At 35.1% G+C, this 16,164-nt stretch overlaps 1 long non-coding RNA gene across 1 annotated transcript; it reads right to left on the bottom strand.

Moving 5' to 3' along the window:
- Positions 1-1,131: 1,131 nt before the first annotated feature.
- On the bottom strand, positions 1,132-15,880 carry LOC309641695. The gene is made up of 2 exons (XR_014252743.1): positions 8,536-15,880; positions 1,132-8,149 (listed from the first exon to the last, which is right to left on the bottom strand). It is a non-coding gene; the product is annotated as an uncharacterized lncRNA (long non-coding RNA).
- Between the last annotated feature and the right edge of the window lie 284 nt (positions 15,881-16,164).

The raw sequence follows: 16,164 nt of genomic DNA, 5'->3' as shown, positions 1-16,164 counted from the left end.
TAAGCCCATGCACCACAACTACTGAGCTCTTGTGCCTCAACTAGAGAGCCTGTGTGCCACAACTAAGACCCGATGCAGCCAAAGATAAATAAAATAAATAAATAATTAATTAATAAATCTTTAAAAAATTAAATAAAAAAATTAAATAATCTCATTGTTTATTGCCATTTATTTTGTAATTTTTGCTTAGGAAAAAAAAATCTATCATTGCTCCGTGCCAGCTTTAACTGCAGCAGAGGATTTAAAGACAAATTCAGACTTCAGCCTTCCCCTGAGGCTGATGGACTTCTCCTTTCAAAGTAGGACACTTCTATCTGATGGCATTAACCATAAAATCCCCCATTTCAAGTCTATGATATCCTGAAGGACAACGGCTCATTTCATTTCTTATCAAGAAATCGAGCAGATCAGTCATATTTCCCGTATCAAATGACATTTCAGAAAATTCATTTGAACCAAAAATGAGGTTTCCTCTCTGCAGACTCCAATTAGTTTAAAAGTGGTTTTTGATGACAATTTTCAAAATAACTGAGCGGTATATTTTTTAAAAAATCCACATTTGTATGTATATGACTAAATTAACTCGTACTTCACACACACACATACAATTACTGATACACACATGCATGTACACCATCCACATCCACACACACACACACACACACACACACACACACACAGAGGTTTCCCAAGAGCTAGAGCTCGACACCCTGTCAAGCAGTATAAATCTTTAATTTTAGTGATCAGCATTAATAGTAAAATACTTAAGATCTTTCCTCCTTCCTTTTTTTTTTTAATACCATTACCCTAGTTATTCCAGGGGGAGTATGCTCACTCATTTGCTCCCTAAGTACACAAAATTAGCTGCTTATCGGTTGATCTTCTTACATGATCCTTTAAAAATCCTTTGTGTGTGTGCACAGGCACTTACGCAGCGTCCAAGGCCGCTTTTGCCTTTAGAGGAAGCCTAGACAAGCCACCCCCAGCCTTTTTCCTACCCACTCACAGGGGGCTTGGGCCTAATTAAATTGCTCTCAAAGACAAGAAGGGATGAATTTTCTTCTTTCCATCTCCCTTGTCACCCATTTAACTCAGCTGACATTCACTGACTCCTTTTTACTTATGTTAAAAAAAAAAAAAAAAAAAAAAACTCACATGCACACACACACACAAAAGCCCCATAAAGACAGGGTTTAGAGAGCCGGGAGATATAGGGAGATGTAGTGTTCGTGGATAAACTCTTAATCTTGTTACTCCCTGTGATTTATAATTTCAGAAAGAAACAATGGAAACAAGATAGAGAGAAAGTGCCAGAGGAGAGGTTTGATTTCTCTCAATGGCTTCGATTTTCTTCCATTAAACGAACACTGAAGAAGTCCGAAAAACACACACACATGCACACATATCAGTGCTTCTGGTCAATCCTGTACCCCTCTTTTTTTTCCCTGGGTTCAGATTAATGAGGAAGGTTGGGAAAACTGGGATGAGCAGAGCCTGTTATGCAGCTCTGCCCAAGAGGGGCAGAGGGGAGCTGCAGCCTCTTTGGCCCGCCTGCTATTGATTGGACCGGAGGTCACCGGGGAGCGGCTGCCGGTGCTGCATTTCTGAAGCTGGGGTTCAGGGAGCGGCTGGAGAGCTTTGGCTACACCAGACAACAGGAGCCCTGCGCAAGTCAGCCTCTAGTAAGGGCCTGGGAAGAGCCAGGCAATTAGCCTTTGAAGGTCATGGAAAGTTCCCTCCCCCTCTTCTCTCTTTTCACCACCGTATCCAGCCTTCCTTCCCTCCTCCTCCTTTCTTCGTCACCCATACTCCCAACACATCTGAGGAATCCATTCAATTAAATCTCTTTCGGCTCCAGCTGGCTCCGGAGTGAAAGGTCAGTGGAGTTCAGGAGGGAGAAACGACACTAGGAGGAGCTGGAGCTGGTGGCTACCTCTGACGCTGTCTTTCGTCCCCCTCCACCCTCCCCCACACCTTGCCCACGCTCCCCACTTCTTTTCTACCTACCATCTTTAATGATAACCAATGGTCAATTACTCCCCAGCAGTGAGAGATGCCCGGAAGCATCACTGTGGTGGGGAGGAATCCATCAGGCTTAAAAAAAAAAAAAAAAAAAGAGGATAATGATAACCTGTGGACATAATGTCAGTTTGTTTGCTGTGCTTCTTCAAGGCCTATCACTGTTGGCCGGGGCCAGCCCAGCTGCTTGGAGTCCTTGGTATTCTCCCTTCCTCACATTTTGTCTCGCCTTAAAGAGACCTAATTAGATGAGGGATACTCTGTTCACTTGCCTTTTGACTGGCCTGCTTGGCTCCAGGAATAGAAGAGAAAAAGTAAAGATGACTGAGCCTATTTTCAGAAAGCATATGCTTCAAGTTAACCGAGAAACAGCATCTCTAAATATCTCTGGCAATGTAAGAAAATAATTTAGGAGACTTTGAAGGATTTGGCTAGGTATACAGAGATTTTTAAAAATTATATTAAGACCATATAGTTTAAGTAATTGATATTAAAAAAAAATTAGTGAAAGAATTCATTAGACAAAAGTAGTTCAGGAAGAAAGTTTGGAGAAATTTTATATACATATATACATATTACACATACAAAGACATCTTATTGTTTTCTTTTTTGTTTAGGGAATATAAACTTAGAACGGTTCCTATTCATTATCTGATAAATATTTATTTAACATAATGTGGGAAATAATATGAGCACTGGGTTATGCAAGGTGATTATCAATACCAGTTTGAACAAGGTGTGGCCTTTCCCTCACATAACTTAGAATATGTCACATTGAATATTTAGGCATAAATATTTTATATTATGTTGCTGTAGTATTTTCTTTTAACTTAGTGATCTTACTGTGCCTATACGCTTCTATTCTCTTTATATCTCTGTTTTCTTAAAGTATGGGGTTACAGATTCTAGTACAACTAATATCTTACTTGCAATCAGATTTTTTTCTGCATCATTTGATGAATCAAACTACATTTTCCTATATTCCTATTAAACTATTTGATGATGCTTTTTATTTTGTTGTATAATTGGGTGAGCAATCATGTGATAAACATAAGTTTGGTATGAAATCAAAGAAGCAATCTTAAAAACAATGGGTATATTTTCAGGAAAGTTTCTAAGATGTTAAATGTGTTAGAAGGAAGGATTGTAGAAAAAGTATTACTTCCTTGTAGATTTTATGATTACAAATATAAAACTGTGAAAGACATCTAATATAGTTGATGGATGATAGTTTTCTTTTATAACCTAACATTATACTTTTTGAAATGTGTATAAGAGGTAGAAAGGTGTGTGTTTAGCTAAATTAAAAATGAGTGTGGGGGGGCAAAAAGGTAAAAAGAAAAAAAATTTTACCTCAAAAAAAAAAAAAATGCAAGCCAACCTGAGATTAAGGATAGGAGGTGGAGTGTTGTGTTCTAGGCACTTAGAAAAATGAAAAAAAAAAAAAAGATAATAAACATAGGAGAGACACAGTGCAGGGTTTTTCCAAGTTACAGGTTCTAACATAAAATTTTAACAAACAGACTTTATAATTCAACTCAGAAAACCATTTTTTTCAGGAGCCAAGAAAATATAGTCCCAAATCATGGTTCATCTTAAACTAAGTATAACACCTAGGATACATTGATGTGTGTGTGTGTGTGTGTGTGTGTGTGTGTGTGTGTGTGTGTGTGTATGTGTTTTTCCCACAAAGATACAGAAAGTAGTAGGAACAAGTCATAGGACTGACTTACCTCCCAGGGCATGGCAAAAAAAATGGATTATTTCTTATATTTAAGGGCTCACTTTACCAACAATTAAAAAAAAAATGTCTGGCACATAAAAAGTACCCAACAAATTTTAACAATGGTGAGGATGATTGTTATTATTATTTCCTACAGGGTTTAGCATGAGCCTTATAGATCCTTTTTGGTCATTTTGTCTACAATGTGGGGCATACACTGGATGGGCAAGAGTGGGTACAAGTTGACAGGAGGTAATGTGGAAAAATTGAATAATGGTGAAGATGGTTGAAAGGGAAAGAGATGCACTTGAGAGATACTGCAGAGGTAAAATCAAGAAGGCCTCTTCAATAAGTGATGCTGGGAAAACCAGACAGCTACATGTAAAATAATAAAATTAGAACATTCTCTAACACCATATACAAAAATAAACTCAAAATGGATTAAAGACCTAAATGTAAGACCAGATACTATAAAAATCCTAGAATAAAACATAGGTAGAATGCTCTTTGACATAAATCTCAGCAATATTTTTGTGTTTCTCTCTCCTAGAGTAAAGGAAATAAAAGCAAAAATAAACAAATTAAGTTAATTAAACTTAAAAGCTTTTGTACAGCAAAGGAAATCATCAACAAAATGAAGAGACAACTCACTGAATGGGAGAAAATATTTGCAAATGATATTACCGATAAGAAGTTAATATCCAACATATATAAACAGCTCATACAACTCAACATCAAAAAAAAAAAAACCAAAACAACAACAACTTGACTAAAAAAATGGGCAGAAGAACTGAATAGACATTTTTCCAAAGAGGAAATGCAGGTGGCCAACTGGCACATGAAAAGATGCTCAACTTTGCTAATCATCAGGGAAGTGCAAGTCAAAACCACAATGAGATATCACCTCACAGCTGTCAGAATGGTTATCATCAAAAAGAACACAAATAACAAATGTTGGCAGGGATGTGCAGAAAATGGAACCCTTGTACATTGTTGAGAATGCAAATTGGTGTAGCCACTGTGGAAACAGTATGGAGATCCTCAAAAAACTAAAAATATTGATAGAACTGCCATATGACCCAGCAATTCCACTCCTGGGTATGTATTTGAAAAAAAAACACTAATTCGAAGAGATACATGCACCCCAATGTTCATAGCAGCATTATTCATTATTTGCAATTGCCAAGAGATGGAAGCAACCTAAGTGTCCATCAACAGGTGAGTGGATAAAGAAGATGTGGTATAAACATATATATATATATACACACACAAACACACACACAATGGAATACTACCATTTGTAGCCACATGGATAGACTTGGAGGGCACTACACTAATTGAAATAAGTCAGACAGAGAAAGACAAATACTGTATTATATCACTTACATGTGGAATCTAAAAAGTACAACAAACTAGAGAATATAACAAAAAAGAAGCAGACTCACAGATATAGAGAACAAACTAGTGGTTACCAGTGGGGAGAGGGAAGGAAGGAGGAGCAACAAAGGGGTGGGGGAGTGGGAGATATAAACTACTGAGTGTAAGATAGGCTCAAGGATGTATTGTACAACATGGGGAACATAGCCAATATTTTATAATAACTGTAAATGGAAAGTAACCTTTAAAAATTGTATAATTTTTTTAAAAAGTTAAATAAAAAACCCAAGGCCTGTTGCTGAGTTGCATATGGGGGGTGAGGATATGCCAAAGATGAGAAAATCAGAAGCCTTATAATGACATGCTAACAGCATGAAATGAATCATTTTGTTTCTCTGCTCTCTCAGCCCCCATCTTTTCCTACTGTGATACCTCTTTCTTTTCTTCCAATAATAAAGAAACATCAGAAAAATAAAAGCCAGGACCAAAAGGAGGCACCAGGTATAGGAGCATGAACTATTTGGCAACATGCAGCAGAAACAGGAGACTCCCTTCATCTGAATTTTGGCTTTTTGGTGCCAGTATGTGAAGAAGGAATCATAACTGGGCAGAAAGAGCGGGTATAAGACAAGAAAGGAAGGAAAATTAAATAGAAATAAAATGTCTGACTAGCAATGGGGAAGCAGTTCCCACCCCTGGGTCTGGAAGGAGGGGGTAAGTAGAAGTGTCATCTGATCTCAGCGAGGAGCCCAGGGATGGTGTCTCACCCTCTCTCTGCCTGTCCTCCCATTTACTGCTGGAACGTGAGTGTCAGTCAACAAGAGGGCCTGGGGTATGCAGTCCCGAAGGGAGGGCATCCTGGGACAGTGCAGGCCAGACAAGGGCCCCGGAACCCTTGAGAATCACCAGGACACTTGACTTATTCCATATAAAGTGTGTGTGCAGCTTATTGCCTTCATTCACACCCATTTATTTATAAATATTTGTTGAGCTTCCAAAAAAAAAAAAAGAAATAAAATGTATGAATTTATTAAATAAATAAATAAGTAACATAAGCAGTTTAAAAAAAAAAAATTGAACGTCTGTAAGGAATTTGGGCTGGGGGTATAGGCATCAAGTAGAGAATAGAGGGACCAGACCTACTGTGGCTGTAAAGGGTATGGGATGGGGCCAGGGACTGAGTGATGGGGAGAGGGAAATGTTCTGCTGATGAAGAAATGAGACTGTTTCTAGCCCCGCCAATAAGCATTTGAGTGTGGAGAGTACCCAACCCCACAAGGATTCCATGAGACAGCACCTGTGTTCATGGACTCTGAAACATTGTAGGGAACTATAAGAAAAAAAAAAAAAAAGTGTGATCTGAATTGAGGTTTTGTTGTTGTTGTTTTTAGTTCCAGAAAGATTGTAAAGACACATGGGAAGAAGTGGCATATGTAATCACATACTTTTAAGTTCTTCAAATTTAGTATTATCTTTTTTAAATTACACAAGACAATACTTGGTGCCATTTGGTATTTTATAAACAATCTGTCTAGAACTCTTCCATTTATATGTACATAAAATAGTATGCAGCATATCTTATGGATGCAGATATTTGTTTACATGTGTACATGCCCCCACCTGTGCAGAATTACCTGATCCTACCAACTAAGGAATGTGATTATCCATCTTTGTTGTGCCTGCCCAACTGTGGTATATCTCAGGAAATCTTTCAATAGTTAAAGGAATTTTTAACTCATTCATTGAACAAGTATTTATAAAGCACCTAGTGTGTGTTGGGCATTATGCCAATTGCTGAGCCTACAGGGATGAAAAAATGAAGGAAGAAAACACTCATCTTCTGTTCTCATGAACTCAGAGTCTAGCAGGGAAGGAAGGCATTGTACACATATTTATGAGTGTACTAAATCAACAGAGGCACCTGGGGGATTAGAGAAGCATAAAACAGGCCAACCAAATCTAGTCAAAATATATTTCTGTATCATCAGTCATTGGCTACAGCCCGGGGTTACTCCTAGGTAACTCTGAATTTCTGTACATCGGGCAAAATTGTTTTAGTACCCCAAGGAAAGTTCTCTAATGAAGAGTTGAAGGTATGGGTTGTTGATGCAAAAGCACAGGGATCCCGGGAAAGGATGCAAAGAAACCATCACAAAAGCAATTTGAGGGGATCTGAGCAGAGAGTTGACAGTGTCTGCTATAGGCGTCAAACAGGATTTTGCAGCTGATGTCTTTTTATATGGGTTATACAAGTGGGGGGTCATTTTATTCACTGATATAGGAAAAATATAGGAGAAGGAATATGCTGGGGCAAAAAATGTGGGTGATACGATGAATTAACTCTGGACTGAATTTGTGATTCACCATTTTAAAGTTTAGTAAGCAGTTGGATATGTAAGTTTACGGCTTAAAAGAGAGGTCTGATGTAGAGATATAGATTTCAGAGTTGTTCTATAAAGAGAGCAATTGAAACCTGGGAGTGAATAAAATTGTCTAGGAAGGGTGAGCAAGATGAAATTAGAAGTAGGCCTAGAAAAATCCCTGAGTAATCCCAATATTTCATGGTCAGGTAGAAGTAAAAGAAATTGCAAAGGAGATTGAGAGGGAGTAACAGAGAGTAGGACAACCAGAAGAGTTTGGCCTCTGAAAAAGTTAGTAAACAGAACTTAGGTGATTCTGGACTCCAAATAAAATATGGATTTAAAATTATTAATCAGATTTAGTCATAGTATATTATTTTGACCCTATTGAGCATAGTTTCGGTGGAGAGGTGGTAATGGTTAGAGGAAGGTGATGAGTAGGAGAGAAAAATATTATAATTAAAGTGGGTCGAGGAGTGAGTGAGAGGTAAGAAAATGAAAAATGAAACCCATGTTCTGATATAAATGATGCACCAATTACAAATATGTACCATAGGGACAAATACTTGCCGCAAATGGAATACAGTTTATAGGTACTCTTTAATCAGGAGTAACTAAGAGTTCCTGACCTTATGCTGGTCTTAGGCCAGGTAACATCTTCTTTTGTTGCCTTGTTTTTTTTTTTTTTTTTTTTTTTTTTTTTTTTTTTTTATACTAACAGTAGCAGCCTTTTTTTTTAAATGTTTTTAATTAATTAATTAATTAATTTATTTATTTATTTATTTTTGGCTGTGTTGGGTCTTCGCTTCCGTGCGAGGGCTTTCTCCAGTTGCGGCAAGTGGGGGCCACTCTTCATCGCGGTGCGCAGGCCTCTCACTATCGTGGCCTCTCTTGTTGTGGAGCACAGGCTCCAGACGCATAGGCTCCGTAGTTGTGGCTCACGGGCCTAGTCGCTCCGCGGCATGTGGGATCCTCCCAGACCAGGGCCCGAACCCGTGTCCCCTGCATTGGCAGGCAGATTCTCAACCACTGCGCCACCAGGGAAGCCCCTGTTGCCTTGTTTTTATATTTTAAAATATAGCTCATGTTTCTGCATTCCATACTAGCTCACTTTCTGGAATCATTAGGAATAATGCTAACTGTACAAGTTTGTACAAGTTCCTTGCTTTTCTGATTGCAATTTTTAGCATTTTATTGCTAGACTTTCTACCTCTACCTAACTGCATTGCTAACATTCACTTTTCTCACTCTTCTTATGTCTATGTATGTTCATAATTACTACTGCACAAATCCAAGTAAATGGGAAGTGAAAATGGAAGCTATTCTTTCTTATATGGATTATTTTAAATACAAACATTCTCTCCTTCATTGTGGAAGAACGTTCCTATGAGGTAAGGAAGGGCGCTGTAGATTTCTGTAACCTTGGGTGAACAACAAAAAAAATTTTCTGAGTACAGTACAACCTGAAAAACTTATTTCTGCCAAACTCCAATGCCCCTTTTTTTTTTTTTTCCAATGCCCTTTTTTATGGTACTTTCATGAATCACATCACAAATATTTTCCCTGCAAAGGAATAATTTGTGCTTAAGAAAGAATGAAATTTGTCTGAAAACTTTGAATCCTTGCTTATTTGGTTTTGTCTTGTTTTGGCTTTGGAGAGAAGTTATTTTATGATATAATAATTAATTTTTTAAATTGAGATATAATTGACATGTATTAGTTTCAGGTGTATAATATAAAGATTCAATATTTGCATATCTAGTAAAGTGATCATCAACATTAGTCTAGTTAACATCTATCACCACACATGGTTATGAAAATATTTTTTCTGGTGATGAGAACTTTTAAGATCTACTTTCAAATATAAAATACGTTATTATTAATTATAATCATTTACTGTATGTTAATCCCCATGACATCTATTTTATAACTGAAAGTTTGTGCCTTTTGACCCCTTTCACCCATTTTATACTACTTCACCCTTGATTTTTAACTGTATAATGTTCTTTAATCCAGATCACATTTATGAGTTTAAATATATTTCTGTTGAGTGGTTTGCTGGCCATCTTATGGTTAGCACTTAGGACAAAGAGGAAAAGAGACACCGTTGAACGAAAGCACACCTGGGAAGCAATGGTTCAATTCAAAACCAGCCTTGAGCTCAGCAAAAGTTGAGATAGACAGCCATAGTCAGAGGTAATTTCAATAACTAGTGCTAATATTCACTATCCAAAAAACAACAAATAGAAATAAAAGAGAATTTTATTAGTACAAAAGCTTTAAATGCTATTCTTTTATACATAAGAACTGACACTACTGAGGCATTCTTTAGTTATAAAAAGATGACACTTTTTAAATCACCAGATTTTTGAAAGGAGAATCCCTATCCTTATTCTCTGCCACACATTGTATAGTATAGTAGTATTTTTTCCTCCCTCCTCTCTTCCTCCCTCTCTCCATTTCTTTCTTCCTTCCTGCCTTCCTTCTTTCATTCCCTTCCTTCCTTTCTTCCATTTTATCAACATCATCTTCTTCATTACTGGTCTGCTAATTTCTTAATATCTTTCTAATATCTTAGTATAATATCCCTAAACTGAGTTTATGAGTATATGACCATGACAATACCTATGAACCTATGGCACAAGTTTCTAAAAACTGTGTAAGGGTGATAGTGATGATAATTATAATACAGCAATATTACAGGAGTGATGTTTTTGTTATCATGAGAAATTGAGAGAATATTAGAAATACCATTATAGTGCTGACTTTCCAGATTATTGGGCAGACAGTCATGTTGATGGATATCCAAAAATGTTTCTTGACTGATATCTATTCCTTCATGTGGGAGGTCAAAAACTCTCTTTTTGGCAAAATGTATTGAGTATTTTGGGCCAGTAGATTTGTATTGAGAATTTTCTCTGTTAGTTTAAACCAGTTATATTCTCTCTAGAAAGAACATTTGTCACAGAGTAATAATAAAGATTACATAGTTGACAATTATTAAGCATTTCCATGTATCCATAGTTATTCTAAGGGCTTTTCATAACTTTCTTATTAAATATAAAAACATTACATGAATGCTTATGCAAATATATTTTTTCTTGAAATTGCAAGAGTATATAGGAAAATTTATTCTAGGTGGGAAATGGATATGTTTACAAATTTTTAATATCTGTAATCATTACCCAAGAGAAGCTTAAGAAAAAATAAAATTCCCTTGATCACATCCAAGGCCTTGTTTATCCATTTAAAAATTGTCATTATAACTCTACTCAGGTTTCATTGTAGCTGCCTACAGGGCTAATTTAAGCATCAGGTGTTTGTGCAGAGTACTCACTTATTTGATAGAGCAAGAGGACTTTTTGTATTCGTAATAGGGACTGGTTCATAAACTCTATTCTTGGGTTTAAATCTGGAGCTCCATGTAAACCAAGTTACCTTGATCTGACCATCTACAGGACAGAAGTATTTTTATGAATGAGTTTCACAGAATGCTGTTAGGAAGTAACACAAAGATTGCTTAAATAGTAATATAAGAGTTAAAGATTCCAACCACATTTTGATTGGACTATATTGATACATTACTATGAAATTAGTAACCTCTGGCATATGGAAATGTAATCCTTCTAGAAGAATGAAATAAAGTAGTCTTCAGTTTTTAGTGCCTTAGCATAAAATATTCCTGCTTTTTAATATATTTTAACACTTAGTATTTAATTATTGTCTTACAAAATTGAATCCTCTTCAAGAAACATTACCAAGGACCACTATAGCAACAATAAATTAAGTTTTAGAAGCACAGAGTTTCTTTCAAAGATAACCAAGGCACAAGCAGATTTTGACATCTCCATGTTGTAAATGCTAGACTGGACATCTAGCATCTGCTGACCTCTTCTTGTTCTAATAATAGAACCAAAATTTTCTTTTGGGGAGCCATCTACCTTTATTCTTAGTCATGTAGTTTGGGGAGGATTTATTTATTTATTTACTCATTGAAAAATTATTAATTGAGTGATTTATGTGTGCCAGGCACTATTCTAGAATCACAAAATACAAAAATGAACACCAGACAAAAAATGTCATCCCGCTTATGCAAAGACGACAAAAATTTATAAGGTGAAAGGTGATGTTTGTTGGTGCTTATGAGTAAGAGAAGCTCTTTCTCTGGATTTGAAGGTGTGGAGATGTGAACTCTGGAGCTTCCAGCAGCCCTCTCACCTCCATGTAGGGAGCCAGCTCAATAATAAAGCCAACATAAAGAAGACAGAGCTAAAAGGATTCAGGTGAAAACAAACAAAGAAACAAAGAAACAAAATGCCTTATGGCATTTTTGAGATTCTGGATTAAGCCATGCTTGAAGTCAGAACTGTTCCTGAAGTAATGTGAGCTAAAAATTTCACGTTTAGGTCATTGAAAATTAGATTTTCTAACACTTGCAAGTGAAAGAATCTTATCTTAAGTACTTAAATTCTAAGATAAAGATGAAAATATTGGTCAATATTTCCTTGTTAACGTCTAAGAATTCCTGACAAAAACTGATCTACATTAACATTATTTACATTAATGTCTATAATAACTTTTAAAATGTGCTGTGCATATACCAATGATATAGTCAAAAGTCTACTATAGTTTCTTTCCATTTTTCAGATGTCAAAATTGAGTGAAAAGCATTCTTTTTGACTATTGATAAGGAATGGCAGCAATTAGTAAAACTAGATTTAGCCCCTCAGATTTGTAATAGACTTCTTTTTTAAATTCCTATTGGATTACACAATTTCTGATTATTCATTATAAATCTGTGGTTTGGGTTGGCAAAATTTAAGGCTCTTAAAATTTTTAAAAATATGAATTTCTCCATATATTTACACGTAGAATAAAGCTAGACTAAAACTACACCTATTATATTGTTAACTACCTAAATTAACGACACTTATATAAACATAAATGTATTAAATCCTTATTTCATGTTAATTTGTACAATTCTCTGGCCTGTCTGAAGTCTAAAGCTCCACTATACTTTAGTGGCTTATCAAATTCCATTCAGATGCAAGCCAAATTTAACCAAATATTCAAGAGTATATTCTGTTTGACACACATATAAGTCTACTGTGACCTACTTAAAATTAAACATTGTACAATCTCTTCAAGCTCTCAAAGATTTTCACTATTTCTTCTCCCCCTCCCAAACTGAATCATGTATTACTTTATTTATATTTGAAACTCTGCTGACCTTGATGTCTCTAATTGAAAATTGTAGACTTTGGAAACATTGAATTACACATAAAATGAGACCAGTGGTGAAATCATGATTGCAAAATTTTCTGACATACTGTTGTTTCCATTTACAACATAAGGTTCATGGAATAAACGTTCTGAATGCTTACCATAATATTTGCATCTTGCTTATAACAAATTGCTAACCGGTAAGTTTATGGGGTAACATATGGGTCTCAGTTCTTTAGTTGGCGGCAGTTAAACAAATCCTACATTTTTGCACACAAATAAATGCTTGAGAAAGAAACTACCCATTTTATGTAATCATATGTCCATTTGGATGTAGGTCAGGAAGGACTTGCTAGTGTGTTAGCAGCCATAAAAAACCTGCCCCATGCTAATTACTGTTTAGTTGCAGGGGTTGGTTCAGCTAGCTATGCATATGTTATGGCCCATATGTACAAACCTTCCCATTTGTAGAGAGGCCAGATGGGCCCTCCCAAAGCATGAACCTTCCTTGCTACATGGATTAACTATGAAAGGTTTAAACTGCTTACACTCTAGTGCCTATATTTTTTATAGTTATTAGGGACTTTTAATGCAGAAAGGACCCTATTTGTTCATGCAGATTTCTCCAAATGGGCCATCACTTTCACTTTGAAGTACACATGAAACAATCATTCTTATTTTTTCACAGATTTTTTTTAGTGGATTTTAGATTAGCTTGCTCAAACTGCACAGTATGGAAGGGAATTATATATACTGATTATTTGTATTTATTGTATCAAATAGAATATATGCACATGGGGTTGATCTCCCTCAAACTACAATAATTTGAAATTAAATTTAATTTCTGTGGAAGAGTAAAATACTGAGATTTCTATAAAAACAAAATATGTAAACTATTGTTGGATGTGACTTATCTGGGAAAACATTTCAGACACTAAAATAAATAATTTTTAAACATTTTTGAAGCAAAAATTATGCTCACTACATACCATTCTGTGGCAAAATCAACATAAGGAGTACAACTCTTGGCTTAATTCCTGCTATTATATTTGAATAAAATTTATTTTCATATAAAATATTCTGAATTAATGCTCTTAAAAATTTTACATCAAACTATTATTTTTTAGTCTTTATTGATAATAAATTTGATGTTGTTCTTGTAGTCATATGGCTTACTATTGACTGAATCTGAAAGCCTATAATTAAATAAAGTTAAGGGATGTGCTATACTATGTAATTATTGAAATGTCACCGTCTTTAGAATCGTTCACACTATACCCTCAAGTTTAGGAGAAAACTGATACAATTTTTAAAAATTCTAGAGGGAAAGCAGTTAAGCAAGTCAACTGTCTTATCCCAAATAGGTCACCAAGTTAAAGAAAAATAAAACTCTAAATGTAAACGTTACTTAAAATTTGTATATTTAACAAAATTCTGTCTTCAAGTTTCTGAATCATTAGATATGATAGTCCACCCACTATTACTCACTAAATATTTTCATATTTGGTTCAGGAAATAAAAATCAAAATTTGTCAATTTTGACAGTTACAAAGAACCTTATTGATGGATTCAGGATATAAAACTTACAGGTTTTGAAAAAGTATGTGAAAATATGGACATTAGAGAAATAAAGGAAAATGGAGGCGAGAGAGCTAGAAAATAAACAAATAAGATAAATTTAGAAACTACTAGTGACTGTGTAGTATCTGTTATGAGTGGAAGTACCTTGCCTGTAATGAACCATTTACCTTTTTGACATTATTTTCTATCCTTTATACAGCAAGTTTCCTATTTTTTGAGTTTTATTTTAGAAGATAGGTTAATGAAATACCTCAACCTTCCATAACTGAATGATTTTTGCTGTACGAAAAAAAAGAAGCAACGGCTTCATGAATCAGTTACAAAAAATTCTGAGTGTATGAAAGAACACCTCCTTTTTGTAATATTATGAAAATTCCTATTAAGAATTGTGTCCATAAATTAGCTAAACCAGATTATGAAGTTGTCATTGTAAATTCTATATTTTTGTATCCTTTTGATGAAGAAAAATGTCAGTTTCTTATATAATACATAATAATTTTAATGTCATAGATTTAATTTTGTTAATTCTTTAATCACTTCTGATTAAAACTGGGAAAATAGTTTAGGTTGTCTATAATTCTGTTAATCCATATGTAACAGGAGGAACATTTTACACAAATAATTTTTGAATCATCATATTATATTATCTTGGAAATAATAATAACCAGAATTCACCTAACAAAGTGTTTCTCAACCTCAGCAGTACTGGCTTATTGGGCCAGTAATTGTTGTAGGGGGCTGTCCCATTACAGGATGTTTAGAAGCATCCCTGGCCTCTAACCACTAGAGGCCAGTAGCACTTTCCCAGTTGTTATGACCAAAATATCTCCAGATATTGCCAAATGTCTCCTGGAGGGCAAAATAATTCCCAGTTGAGGACCATTGACCTAAACATGACTATTGATGAATAAAGTCTTATCTGTTTCATGTTAAAAGAGAAAAAGTCATTGATAGTAACAAAATCTTAAAAAACACTTATTTTTATAAAATATAAAACAAAATCCAGTGTATCATCTATTTTTATAATTAAATGGGAAATAACATGAGAATTTTTGTTTGTAATACTTTCTCAAGTATGGAAATTTCTTAAATCATCAAAACTTTTGAAATAAGGCAAATTCATCATTCTTTACTTAGAGAGAAAAGAGAAGTGTAAAAATAACCACAACTTGACAATGGCAGAAATTGAAATTCTTTTTTGGCTCATGCAGGTAATATTCAAATAGTAATATATAATGGTTCTTTAAAAAATTTAATGTGATTTAAACTACATAAGCATATCCTGTGGAATCAGTAAAGGAGTATAGACAGTGGAAATCAAACAAACAAAACAAAAATCATCCCGCCATTTTTTTTTCAAGATTTTGACTCCAAGCCAATTTCACTTGGTTGCAGAAGTTGGAAAACACAATTAGCAAAGAAGTTTTTCTATGATCTGCTGTGGGGTGTGTGTGTGTTACTAATGGTAATAAAGTGCAACTTAACTGGAAATAATATTTACATAGAGTGTCTGTATCATTCCTAATCACCACTGTGTGTGTTTCAAATGACACTACAACAGTATTTGATTTATAAGCAATGACATGGAATATAAAACAAGAGGGGCCTCCCATCAAGCCTCTTAGATAGCCTCAACCACCAGAGGGCAGACAGCAGAAGCAAGAAAAACTACAATCCTGCAGCCTGTGGACCAAAAACCACAGTTACAGAAAGACAGACAAGATGAAAAGGCAGAGGGCTATGTACCAGATGAAGGAACAAGAAAAAACCCCAGAAAAACAACTAAATGAAGTGGAGATAGGCAACCTTCCAGAAAAAGAATTCAGAATAATGATAGTGAAGATGATCCAGGACCTCGGAATAAGAATGGAGGCAAAGATT

Source organism: Balaenoptera physalus (genome assembly GCF_965194825.1).
Source record: "Balaenoptera physalus genome assembly, chromosome: 13".
In the NCBI taxonomy this organism is placed as follows: domain Eukaryota; kingdom Metazoa; phylum Chordata; class Mammalia; order Artiodactyla; family Balaenopteridae; genus Balaenoptera; species Balaenoptera physalus.
Note: the sequence above shows the minus strand (reverse complement) of the source record. Positions and strands in the feature narration are given on the sequence as shown.